Here is a 12,344-nt window from a genome sequence, read left to right on the forward strand (position 1 = left end):
ATTGCCCCAACCTAGTGAGTGGGAGGCCCTGAATTCAAGTCCCAGTACTGCTAACAAGGGGCACCAAACAGGGGGCTGAGGACTTCCAGGGACAGAGGGGAGCAGGGACAGTACAGCCAACAAAATGCCATGAAGGACAGAGAGAATGGAAGTACTGAGCCAGGCGCCGGTGGCTCACGCCTGTCATCCTCGCTACTCAGGAGGCTGAGCTCTGAGGATCGTGGTTCAAAGCCAGCCCAGGCAGGAAACTCCATGAGAATTAGCCACCAGAAAACCAGAAGTGGTGCTGTGGCTCAAGTGGTTGGGTGCCCAGGCCCAGAGTTCAAGCCCCCCAACCAACAAAAAAAAAAAAGGAAAGCTATGAGGAACACGGACCCCATCATTAGAAGAGTTCCAGGAACTACCAAGCCTTAAGACCAAAGGTCCCACCACCAGCTGGAACACTGGACAAATGCTACCGCCATGAACTGCTGCTAAGAGCTGAGGATTACACTAGCTACTGAGTGCTGGTCATCAAAGCCGGGGCAGAACAACCTCCAACCTAAGCATCTACAGCTTTAAGGACCTTAAGCCTTGAGGACCAAGAGCCACAGCCTTTAGTTCTCAGGATTGAAGCCACAGAGCTTCTATGTCTATCAGCCCTACCTATAAACAAGCCTTTGGTCCTCAAGTGTTTGCCAACACTAGAAGAGTTACTCTTGGCCTTTCTAGATTTTTATCTGAGTAGAGCAAGAGGACCTCAAGCAGCTGGATTGTAACAAAGCCAGGTTGGTTTAAATGAACTGGCCTGGGGCAGGGTGGGGGTGGAGGGGTATGTTCAGGAAGTACTTTGTGTTAAATGGGAACCAGCATATATAAATCAGTATACATATTTATAGATAAGTCTGTGTGTGTGTGTGTGTGTGTGTATGTGTGTGTGTGTGTGTGTGTGTTCTAGCTACTGAAGATGCTGAGATCCAGAAGACTGAGGTTTAAGGCCAGCCAGGCAGAAAAATCCATGAGATTCTGTCTCCAAAAATACCAGCAGAAAGCAAAGCTTTCTGTATGTGTATCTCCAGAATGCCAGCCTAGCAAGTACAAGCCCCCGAGGTTTAAAAAAACCAACAGGGCTGGGAATGTGGCTGAGTGGTAGAGTGTTTGCCTAGCATGCATGAAGCCCTGGGTTCGATTCCTCAGAACCACATACACAGAAAAAGCCAGAAGTAGTGCTGGGGCTTAAGTGGTAGAGCGCTAGCTTTGAGCAAAAGAAGCTCAGGGACAGTGCCCCGGCCCTGATTCAGTCCCCAGGATGGAAGGAAGGAAGGACAACAGAAACCCTCACAGGTTTGAAGATTGGATGGAGGCGCTTCCTCCCAGCCGAAGGTCAGCCTGTGTGAGCTTGCCCCGAGGAGTCTGAACCGTAGGAGACTCAGTGAAGAGCAGACGTGAGAGGTGATTTCAGTCTCTGGTCTGTTCCAAAGCTTTAAAATGGCAATGAATCCTTAAGCAGTCAGGGAGCAAATGTAAGGAAATACTTTGAGTACGAGGAGTATAAATACAGAGAAGAAAGATAAACTCACAGACCAACAGGTTTCAGTGGATGGGAAACCTGAGAAGGGGACTAAGACTTCTTCAGCCCCACTGAAGAATTGGAACCCTTCCCTTGCCACTTAAGTCTCTTTTAATTACACAAAGCAGTGAAGTCAGGTGGGGCAAGAGGTCAGGGGTAGTTCCTATCACATGGATGGGGCAGGAGGCTCCTCCTGCAGAGATGGAGGCAGGCTAGGAGAGCAATCTTATCTTGAGTTACAGACAGGAAAGCTTTCTTTTTTTTTCTGCATGTTTTTAGCAGACAAGTCAACAAAGGGTATGGCCCTTAGTTCACAGGTTACCTCATTTACAGCCACAAGGTGTGTTTGGGGAGGGGTAGGAGGGGAGATGTTCCAGCAAGGGCTATAGTAAGGCAGTTCTAAGATTAGCTGAGGGGAAGGTGAATGTGTTTAGTTTAGCTCATTTTCTGTCAGAGAAGATGGGTGTGCTTGGCAGAAAAGAATTCGATCTAGAGAAGAAGCTGAAAAAGAAAAGAAGTTGATTAAATAAAACTACCAAATTGAATCAGGACCTAGGTGGCAAGTGTTGAGTAAGTAACACAGAATGATCTCAAAGAGGCTTGCCTCACAAACGTAGCTTACTTAGCTTAATGCTAAGTAAGTTGTACAAGACAGACCATACAGCCAGGAAGTGGGAGTGTTGGATTTGAAGCTTTTATTGACCCCAAAGTCTAGGTTCTTAGCCACAATGCTCTGGGAATAATCGCCATCTGTTACATAATATTAGTTACCTCACTTAATCCACACACAACCCCTGAGCTGGATTTGACCACCACTTAACTCTTCCAGGCTCACCTGCCTGCTCCCAGAATCCTCTCCTCAGTATCATCCTAGGAGTCAGAAGGTGAGGGGCCCAGCTCTGCACCTGATCAAGCTTTATTGCTGAACTTGGGAGGCTTTGTTTTTCATAGAGCAGAGTAAGGTCAGAGACTGATTTTATGTGCCTGTGGGGGGGGGGGGGCGCACACCAATCCTGGGATTTGAACTTAGGGCTTAGATGTTGTCCCTGAGCTTCTTTTGCTCAAAGCTGAGCACTTTACCACTTGAGCGAGAGCTCCACTTCTGGCTTTTTGGGGGTAGTTTATTGGCAATAAATAGGAGCCTCACGCACTTTCCTGCCAAGGCTAGCTTCAAACTGTGATTCTCAGATCTCAGCCTCCTAAATAGCTAGGGTTATAGGTGTGAGCACCAGTGCCTGGCTCTTATGTGCCTTTTTAAGTTCCACTGTTCTGATTGCTGCGGAGAAGTCAGTGTTTCAAGTAGGAAAGAGGGATGTGTCTAAGTCAGGCAGGATTTCCATCCCCATAGGACCACAGAACAACCCACAGAGATGCAGAGGCGCCGAGAGATGAAGCCAGGTCTCCAAACATTAGTCATTGTCTGCATCCATTTCCCGGGGGGGGGGGGGATGTCAGGGACACTGCTCCAATTATCCTGGATTGATGAGGGACTTCCAGGATGATGAAAGAGAGGGAGGGGAGACGGTCAGAGCACACAGCCAGAGCTCTGAACCATTCAGCCTGGAGAAGGCAAGAAGGCCATGACTGACTGCAGGTCTCCAGTGAGTAGGAGCTAGGTGGCAGAGTAAGAAGAACAGGAGGCCAAGGCTCAGGGTGTCTGGGACCTGGTCCCATTCCTGGCTCTGTCATTAAAAGCAGTATGACTTGCTTGACAAGTTAACTTATTTCTCCAATCTTCAGCTCCTATAGCTGAACAATAAAAGACATTCTATAGTATATATATATATATATATATATATATAATGTATAGTGTAGCTAAAGCTAGAAAGTACTTCAAGTAACCTGGCAATAAGAACTGCTAAGAGCACAAATGTGCGTGCATGGGTGTGTGTGTGCATGGGTGTGTCTGTGAGGGGAGTTAATTCAACAGAATATCATTATGCCATTTGGATACTGGAATGTTGAATAATTTTTTTTTTGGCTGAGATCAGGACTCAAACTCTTTTTGTTGTTGTTATTGTTATTGGTTGTGGGGCTTGAACTCTGGGCCTGGGCGCTGTCCCTCAGCTCTTCAGCTCAAGGCTAGCACTCTACCACTTGAGCCACAGTGCCACTTTGGGTTTCTGGTGGTTTATTGGAGGTAAGAGTTTCAGACTTTCCTGCCCGGGCTGGCTTTGAACCTCGATCCTCAGATCTCAGCCTCCTGAGTAGCTAGGATTACAGGCGTGAGCCACCGGCACTCGGCTTCGGGACTCAAACTCTTGATCAGACACTTTCACTCATTGTCTGACACTTTACCACCTGAGCCATATCTCCAACCCCCCTCCCCACAATTGAATAATGTTTATTGAACACTAACTACATGCATCCTCTGGGAGTGGTGTTATTTTCTTTTTTTTTATTAGTGGGATTTTGAACCCAGGGCCTTGCTTGCTAAGCTTTGCTTGTTCAGCAGGCCCTCTACCATGTGGGCTACACCTCCAGCTCTGGTGTGTGTGTGTGTGTGTGTGTGTGTGTGTGTGTGTGTTTTCTGCTGGTTTTTTGGAGATGGAGTCTGGTCTTTTCTGTCTAGCTTGGCTTTGACCCTCACTTCTCTTGATCTCAGCCTCCAAGGATTACAAGGGTTAGCTGGCACAGCAGGTGTTATCATTTTCTAACTGAAGGCTTGAGAAGTTAAATCACCTAACCAGTTGATAAGTGAAAGAATGGGGACTCCCATAAAGAAGTCAGTAGGACTCAGAAGCCCATGTCTAGAACCTTCACTTTTATACTTCATTGGCTTGTGCCATTGGTACAGGGAAAGAACAAGTACACACCTGCCAATGTGAGTAGGGAGTGAGTATGATAACAGAATGTTGCCATCGATAGCAGCTCTAGAGGTTTGTAATTATGACTTATGTGACTGTAACCCCTCTGAACATCACCTTATAATGATTTTTTTTTTAAAGAAGTTTGTAGGCCGGGTGCTAGTGGTTCATGCCTATAATCCTAGCTACTTAGGAGGCTGAGATCTGAGGATCGTGGTTCAAAGCCAGCTGAGGCAGGGAAGTCTTATCTCCAATTAATCACCAGAAAACCAGAAATGGCGCTGTGGCTCAAGTGGTAGAGCACTCGCCTTGAGCTGAAGAGCTGAGGGACAGAGCCCAGGCCCAGAGTTCAAGCTCCATAACCAACAGGGGTGGGGTGGGGGAAAGGAGTTTGTAAATAGACCTATGTCTACTGTAAGTAGACCTCATGTTTTCTTTCCTATGTGGAAGCTAGATCTAAAATACAAACATACATGATCACATATACAGGGTTTCATGCATATATACACGCACTGTCTACAGGATGGTATACATTGGGGAGAAATCCAAAGGTGTAACTCTTCTGAACAATTCCCTAACTGTTTAACAGAATGAGTAACAGGAAGTGGAAACATGTTGTGGGGAGGCAATGAGTGGGGTACACGAATGGGAGGGTGAGCACATGCAGTCATTGTGTTCAATGTGCATCATGTAAAAATGAACCATATAACTTGAGGGTAGAGGGGGGGGGACATGGGGAGAATGATAGAAGAGGTGACACTGACCCAGATGCATTGTGCTCATAGCCTGACTTATTGAATTTTAACCTCTGTACAACTACATACTACTACTACTACTATTACCGAAGTTTGTAAATAATGGGTCATTTAGGATTCTGGCGCTGCTACAGTTTAGCTGTTTCTGCTTCACTGTTGATTAGAGATGTTGAATGGTAACAGCTGAGGCGGGGGGGGGGGGGTAGCACACATGCCAGGGCTCTTCCAGCTCTGATACTGCATTTCCTGGATGAGAAGAGGAAGAAGGTACAGCCAAATTCTCTATCCCTGTGGAGACTGAAAGTCAGGTCTCCAGAAATCTCCTGCTTTGAGATTTTCAGCTGACTTCATGTTGCAACTTGGAATGCATATTGGAATTATCTAGACAATTTAAAAAAGTACTAGTGTCAGGCACCCTCTCTGAGATTCTGATTTAATTCATCTGGGTGGAGCTTTGGCACTGGCATCGGGGACACAAACTCTATGGGATTAAGGCTGGCTTCACTAAATAGAAGGCTCTTCATGGGGAATAGCAGATGCTGATGCCCAGGGATGTTTCTCTACACCACACTCCAAGTGAGAGCTTCTAGGAGTGTGTGTGTGTGTGTGTGTGTGTGTGTGTGTGTGTTTATCTGTCATAAGGCTTGAACTCAGGGCTTGGGCACTGTCCCTGAGCTCTTTTGTTCAAAGCTAGCACTCTATCACATTGAGCCACAGCTCCACTTCTGGTTTTCCGATGGTTAACTGGAGATAAGAGTCTCACAGACTTTCCTGCCCAGGCTGGCTTTGAACTGCAATCCTCAAATCTCAACCTTCTGAGTAGCTAGGATTACAGGTGTGAGCCATTGGTGCTCAGCTTCTAGGTGTTTCTTGTTGCTTTTGGTTCCATCCTAATGTGCCAAAACGCTACCACCAGTAGCCCTAGATTTTAATTCAAGTCTGTCAACTTCTTGCGGATCTTCTCTGAGCTCTGTGTTCCTCATGAACCAAAATACTTAGTCTTCCAATTTTAAATTCAATGATTTGATATTTTCAGCTAGCTCTTTCTCTTGCTCCCCCTAAAAGAGAAAATAGACTGATGGGCTTTACATCATTGCAAGGGTTCTCCAAGCTTACCTTGCCTTTTCCAGGAGATTATCACACACATCTGCTCCCTACCCAGGACAGTCTGGAATCAGCCTCCAGATTCACCCTCCATGGCCAGGGCATCTGTATTTTATACAGTAGTGATTGTGGAATCACTGATCTACAATATGTGGCTTAGAGATTTAAAAAAAAAAAAAGGGGCTGGGAAGATGGCTCAGTGGTAGAGTGCTTGCCTTGCATGCCTGAGGCCCTGGGTTCGATTCCTCAGCACCACATAAGCAAAAAGAAAAAAGCCGGAAGTGGCGCTGTGGCTCAAGTGGTAGAGCGCTAGCCTTGAGCTGAAGAGCTGAGGGACAGCACCCAGGCCCAGAGTTCAGGCCCCACGACCGGACCCCCCCAAAAAAGGGGGGGTAGTTGAGGAGGTGGGAGGGAAGGGATGGTAGGGGGAAAACAAAGGAGGAGGCAACAATGCTCAATAGGAAATGTACTCATTACCTTGCTCATGTAACTGTAACCCCTCTGTACAGCATTTTTACAATAAAAAACATACAAAAATAAAAACCCCTCAACTGGACCCTGATGCCTCAAACCTGTAATCCTAGCTACTCACGAGGCTGAGATCTGATGATAGAGGTTCAAAGGTAGCCTGGATAGAAAACTCCTTGAGATTCTTATCCTCAAATAGCAAAAAAAGTAAAAAGGAAAAAAGAAAAAACAAAAACAAAAACAGAAGTGAAGGTGTGGCTCAAGTAGTAGAGTGTCAGCCTTGAAGGGAAAGCATGATGTCCAGATTTCGACCTCTAGTACTGGTGCACAGAAGTGAGCACACATATGCACACATGCACACACATGTACAAATCCAGAAAACAAACAAACAACAACAACAACAACAAAAACACACCCTGTTGCAGTGAGTTGGCTCCCTGGTTTTGTGTCCTGAACTCTCCACTCTGTGAAGATGTATGAATGCATGATGCTCACTTATTTTTTTTTTTAGGGGGTGGTCAGTCATGGGGTTTGAACTCTGGGCCTGGGCACTGTCCCCGAGCTGTTCAGCTCAAGGCTAAAGTTCTACCACTTTGAGCCACAGCGCCACTTGCGGTTTTCTGGTGGTTTATTGGAGATAAGAGTCTCACAGACTTTCCTGCCCAGGCTGGCTTTGAACCATGATCCTCAGATCTCAGCCTCCTGAGTAGCTAGGATTACAGGCGTGAGCCACCAGTGCCCAACTAGTGCTCACTCTTATTGCCAGGAAAGTAGTTCAAGAGTGCATCTTCAGTCAGGATAGAAATAGTTCTTTGTATGACCCAAATGCATAGTGCATTTGGCTAGAGAACATAATGTGGGTTACTTTAGCCTACATAATGTCAAGGACCTCTTAAGAGCATTGGCTTAGAAGCACTGGAGCCCAATAGTATAGGTTCAAGTAGTGCATCCACCCACCTCCCAACAGAGGGAGTTAGCTTGGCCAGCAAATTTCTCTGACCCTCAGCTCCCTCCTCTGTGCAACAGATATAATGCATACTACCTTTTGCTAATAAGGCTAGACTACATTAGGTAGCAGTACATTATGACAAAACCAAAATATAACACTTCTTATAAACAGCAGCATGTGCCTTGGAGCAGTGGCTTACCTCTGTAATACTAGCTACGCAGAAGGCTGATGTCTGAGATTGAGGATGGAAGCCAGCGCCTGCAGGAAAGTCCATAACACACCTATCTCTAATTAAGCACCAAAAAGCTGGAAGTGGATCTGTGGCTCAAATGGTAGAGTGCTACCCTTGGGCAAAAAAGCTCAGGGGAAGTGCCCAGCACTGATTTCAAGCCCCAGGAAACACACACTCTCTCTCTCTCTCTCTCACACACACACACACAAGCCCCAGCAACATGTATTTGTCTTGTACTTTGCAGATTACAAAATGCTGCTACATATTACATCTGACCCATTTAGTCCCTCCACAAACACCCTGAAATGGGCAAGGCAAGGCATCAGTGACTCCATTTTATAGAGAAAGAAACAAAAGCTCAGGAGGGTACACTGGCTCCAGATCAAACAGCACAAAAAGTGTCAGTGACTGAATTCAGTCTTGGGTGTGATTCCGTGAAGATGGATAATTATATATACACACTTGGCAGGTTACGCATGGAGGGGCCATCTGGCTTAGCAGCCCGAGGAGGGCTGTATTTCTGAGCAGCTTCTTTTTTTAGATGAAAGCAAGATGGGGAAAATAAGCTGGCACACTGCTTTCCCTCATTTTCAACATTGGTGTGATTTGTGCTCATTCTGCCCTCCTTCTCAATCCCCAAATGCTGCTTTTCCATGTATTTCTAGAAGTTTGCTCCAAGCTGCCCTTGGCTGAACTGGTGCCGGCTCTGCTCTGGTCCCACAGCTGGCATGTGGGGAAACCAAGATAAGGAAGCATGGGCAGCTGGAGACATCAGAAGGCCGGGCCAACACCAGCTGGATCCGAGTCTGACAGAGGAAACACGGAGCTGCGGGGGGGAGGGGCAGGGGCAGGGGTCCCTGTTCCCCCAGGTCAGTCAACAGGGAAGCTCTTTCCTGTCCAACAGATGGGCCCTGCTCCTGGAGAAATATAATCAAGTGCAGTGTTCAATATGGCACAGACTGGTTCACTGGAGGAGCAGGAGGCCAAGGGATCAAATATTAATTGAAGATCCTCGAAGTGCTTTCCTTGAACAGATGGGTTAGAAATGGGCCTTAAGTGCTAGCAGTGTCAAATACACCAAAAGGAGTTTGTGAAAGCAGGCAAAGCGGCACGAGAAAGGGTGAAAATGTCTGGGGATTGGGACTGTGGCAGAACAGTGTTCAGTAAGAAACAGCAGCCCAGAGAGGAGAGGTGAGGTCAGACAATGCGACAGTGAGATGAAATTTTACAAGAATGAGGCATTTTTCTTTTCTTTTCTTGTCGGTTGTGGGGCCGGCATTGTGGGCCTGGGTGCTGGCTCGGTAAGCAATAGGATTATGGCAGTTGAGGGGGTGCCCAGATGCTGCTCGTAGGCCAGCACAGTCAGGTGTACGCGGGGGCTTCCTCCTGAGGACAGAAGGTGCTCCATCCTCAAAGGCAGCAGACAAAAATGGTGGCAACCAGCCTCTAATATCAGACTCCTCTCCCAGGTCCTCCCTTTGGCCAACTTCTGCAGATTCTGTCCTTGCTTCCCACTTGACATTTCAGAACCCACAATTTGCATCAGGTACATAGATGCATGTCTGGATATTAGGTGTGAAAAAAATTTTTTGGGGGGGTCAGTTGTGGGGCCTGAACTCTGGGCCTGGGTGCTGTCCCTCAGCTCTTCAGCTCAAGGCTAGTGCTCTACCACTTGAACCACAGCACCACTTCTGGCCTCTTCTGCTTATGTGGTGCTGAGGAATCGAACCCAGGGCCTCATGTATGCAAGGCAAGCAAGCACTCTACCACTAAGCCACCTTCCCAGCCCTATTAGGTGTGAAATTTAAAGAGCAGAATAGGAGTGAGTAGACTCCTGCCGGTGGTCCAGAGAGCCTGCAGGGCTACAACAAAGATATGGACTTTTTTTTTTTTTCTTTTGGCAGTACTGGGTTTGAATACAGGGTCTTTTTCTTGCTTGGTAGGCACTGTTCTATTGGGGACATGCAGGTAGCCCAAATTTTGTGTGTGTGTGTGTGTTGGTACTAGGACTTGAATTCAGGGCCTGGGTGCTGTTTTAGACCCTATCACTTGAGCTACAGCTCCATTTTTGGCTTTTTTGGGGTTAAAGAGTCTAATGGACTTTGCTGCCTTGACTGACTTTAAACCTCAATCCTCAGATCTCCACCTCCTGAGTAGCTGGAATTACAGGCAAGAGCCATTGGTACCTGGCTTGGAACTGCTCCCCCCACCCCCCCTCCCCAGTCATGGGGCTTAAACTCAGGGCCTGGGTGCTGTCCCTAAGCTCTTTCTGCTCAAGGCTAGCACTCTACCACTTTGAGCCACAGGACTACTTCCAGTTTTCTGGTGGTTAATTGGAGATAAGAGTCTCATGGACTTTGCTGCCCAGGGTGGCTTTGAACTGTTATACTCACATCTCAGCCTCCTAAGTAGCTAGGATTATAGGCATGAGCCACCAGCACCCGGCTTGGTAGTGTTGAGATACCACCAAAATCCAATATGGGTCATACAGAAATTGCTGGACATACTAAGTCATTCAGTCATGTATTATACTCCTGGAATCTATTTCTTTGTTGTTGTTTTGTTTTTGGCCCTGGAGCTTGAACTCTGGGCCTGGATGCTGTTTCTCATCTCTTCAGCTCAAGAGTGCTCTACCATTTGAGCCACAGTGCCACTTCCAGTTTTTAATGGTTAATTGGAGCTAAGAAGCTCATGGACTTTCCTGCCTCGGCTGGCTTTGAACTATCTTCATATCTCGGCCTCCAGGATTACAGGCAGGAGGCACTGGCGCCCAGCTTTGAAACTTTTTCTTTCTTTCTTTCTTTCTCTCTTTCTTCAGCTCAAGGCTAGTGCTCTACCACTTGAGCCACAGCGTCACTTCTGGCTTTTTCTGCTTATGTGGTGCTGAGGAGTTGAACCCAGGGCCTCATGCATGCAAGGCAAGCACTCTACAACTGAGCCACCTTCCCAGCCTCTGAAACTATTTCTTAATAGTGCTGAGATTCCACCAAAGTCCAACAGAAATTGTTGGATGTACTAAGTCATTCAGTCATGAATTATAATGCTCATACATGGACAGGTAAGACAAGTGTGAAAATAAGTATGCAGATAGCCAGGTACTGGTGGCTTACGCCTGTAATCCTAGCTACTCAGGAGGCTGAGATCTGAGGATCATGGTTCAAAGTCAGCCTGGTCAGGAAAGTCTGTTAGACTCTTATCTCCAATAAACCACCAGAAAATCAAAAGTGGCACCGTGGCTCAAGGGACAGTGCCCACGTGCCCAGAGTTCAATCCCCACAGCTGACAAAAAATGAAGCATGCAGGTTATCACACACAAAATTCTGAATGACAGGAAAGTAAAACAGCCTGTTAGGAAGGTGGGATCCATGGGAGGGGGAGGACTAATGAAGAGCGTTAATTAGTATGACTATGGTAGAAGTAAGTTATTTGCATGTATAAAAACAGAACAATGGAATTATTCAAAGGAGAAGCGGGGGTAACAGTAATAGAGGGGTGAGGTTGATCAGGATACACTGTGTGTACAGGATTGTCACAATAACCCCCTACCCCAACCCCGTGCAACTGATATGTTAATTAACGGAAAAAAAAAAAAAAAGAACTGAGAGAAAAGGGGGCTGGAGATGGGCTCAGGTGGTAGCATGCCTGATTGGCAAGCAGGAGACTGGGTTCAATCACCACTCCTGCACCAGTAAAGTAACTATTGTAAAATATTGAGGTCCAAGCTGGGCGCCTGTGGCTCATGTCTGTAATCTTAGCTACTCAGGAGGCTGAGATCTGAGGATTGCAGTTCAAAGCCAGACAAGGCAGCAAAGTCTGTGAGACTGATCTCCAATAAATCACCAGAAAACTGAAAGTGGTGTTGTGGCTCAAAGTGGTAGAGCGCTAGCCTTGAGCTGAAGAGCTCAGGGACAGCGCCCAGGCCCAGAGTTCAAACCCTGCCACTGACCAAAAAACATAGAAATAAAAAAATAAAAAATTGAGGTCCCAAATTACATAATCAGATAACATTCTTTTAGTTTATTCACATGCTGGGGACAATTGGTTTCAGAACCCCTTTCAAGGGGCATAGTATTTGCATATAACCTATACGGAACTTCCTTCTCTGTACTTCTTTATATTTTGTGAGTGCTGGCCATTTTTTGGGGTCAGTTATGGGGCTTGAGCTCTGGGCCTGGGTGCTGTCCCTCAGCGATTCAACTCAAGGCATGTGCTCTACCACTTGAGCCACAGCGCCACTTCCGGTTTTCTGGTGGTTTATTGGAGATAAGTCTCATGGAGTCTCCTGCCCACATTGGCTTTGAATCATGATCCTCAGATCTCAGCCTCCTGACTAGCTAGGATTACAGGCATGAGCCACCAGTGCCCAACTGGTGCTGGCCCTGAATGTTCTAGGCAAGAGCTCATGACTGAGCCCCAGTCCTGGGTCTGTAATGTTTTTAGAATGTACATATATATAGTTAAACTATGCCTCATGGTCAAG

Source organism: Dipodomys spectabilis, unplaced genomic scaffold (assembly GCF_019054845.1).
Source record: "Dipodomys spectabilis isolate Male_0828 unplaced genomic scaffold, ASM1905484v1 ptg000118l, whole genome shotgun sequence".
In the NCBI taxonomy this organism is placed as follows: Eukaryota; Metazoa; Chordata; class Mammalia; order Rodentia; family Heteromyidae; genus Dipodomys; species Dipodomys spectabilis.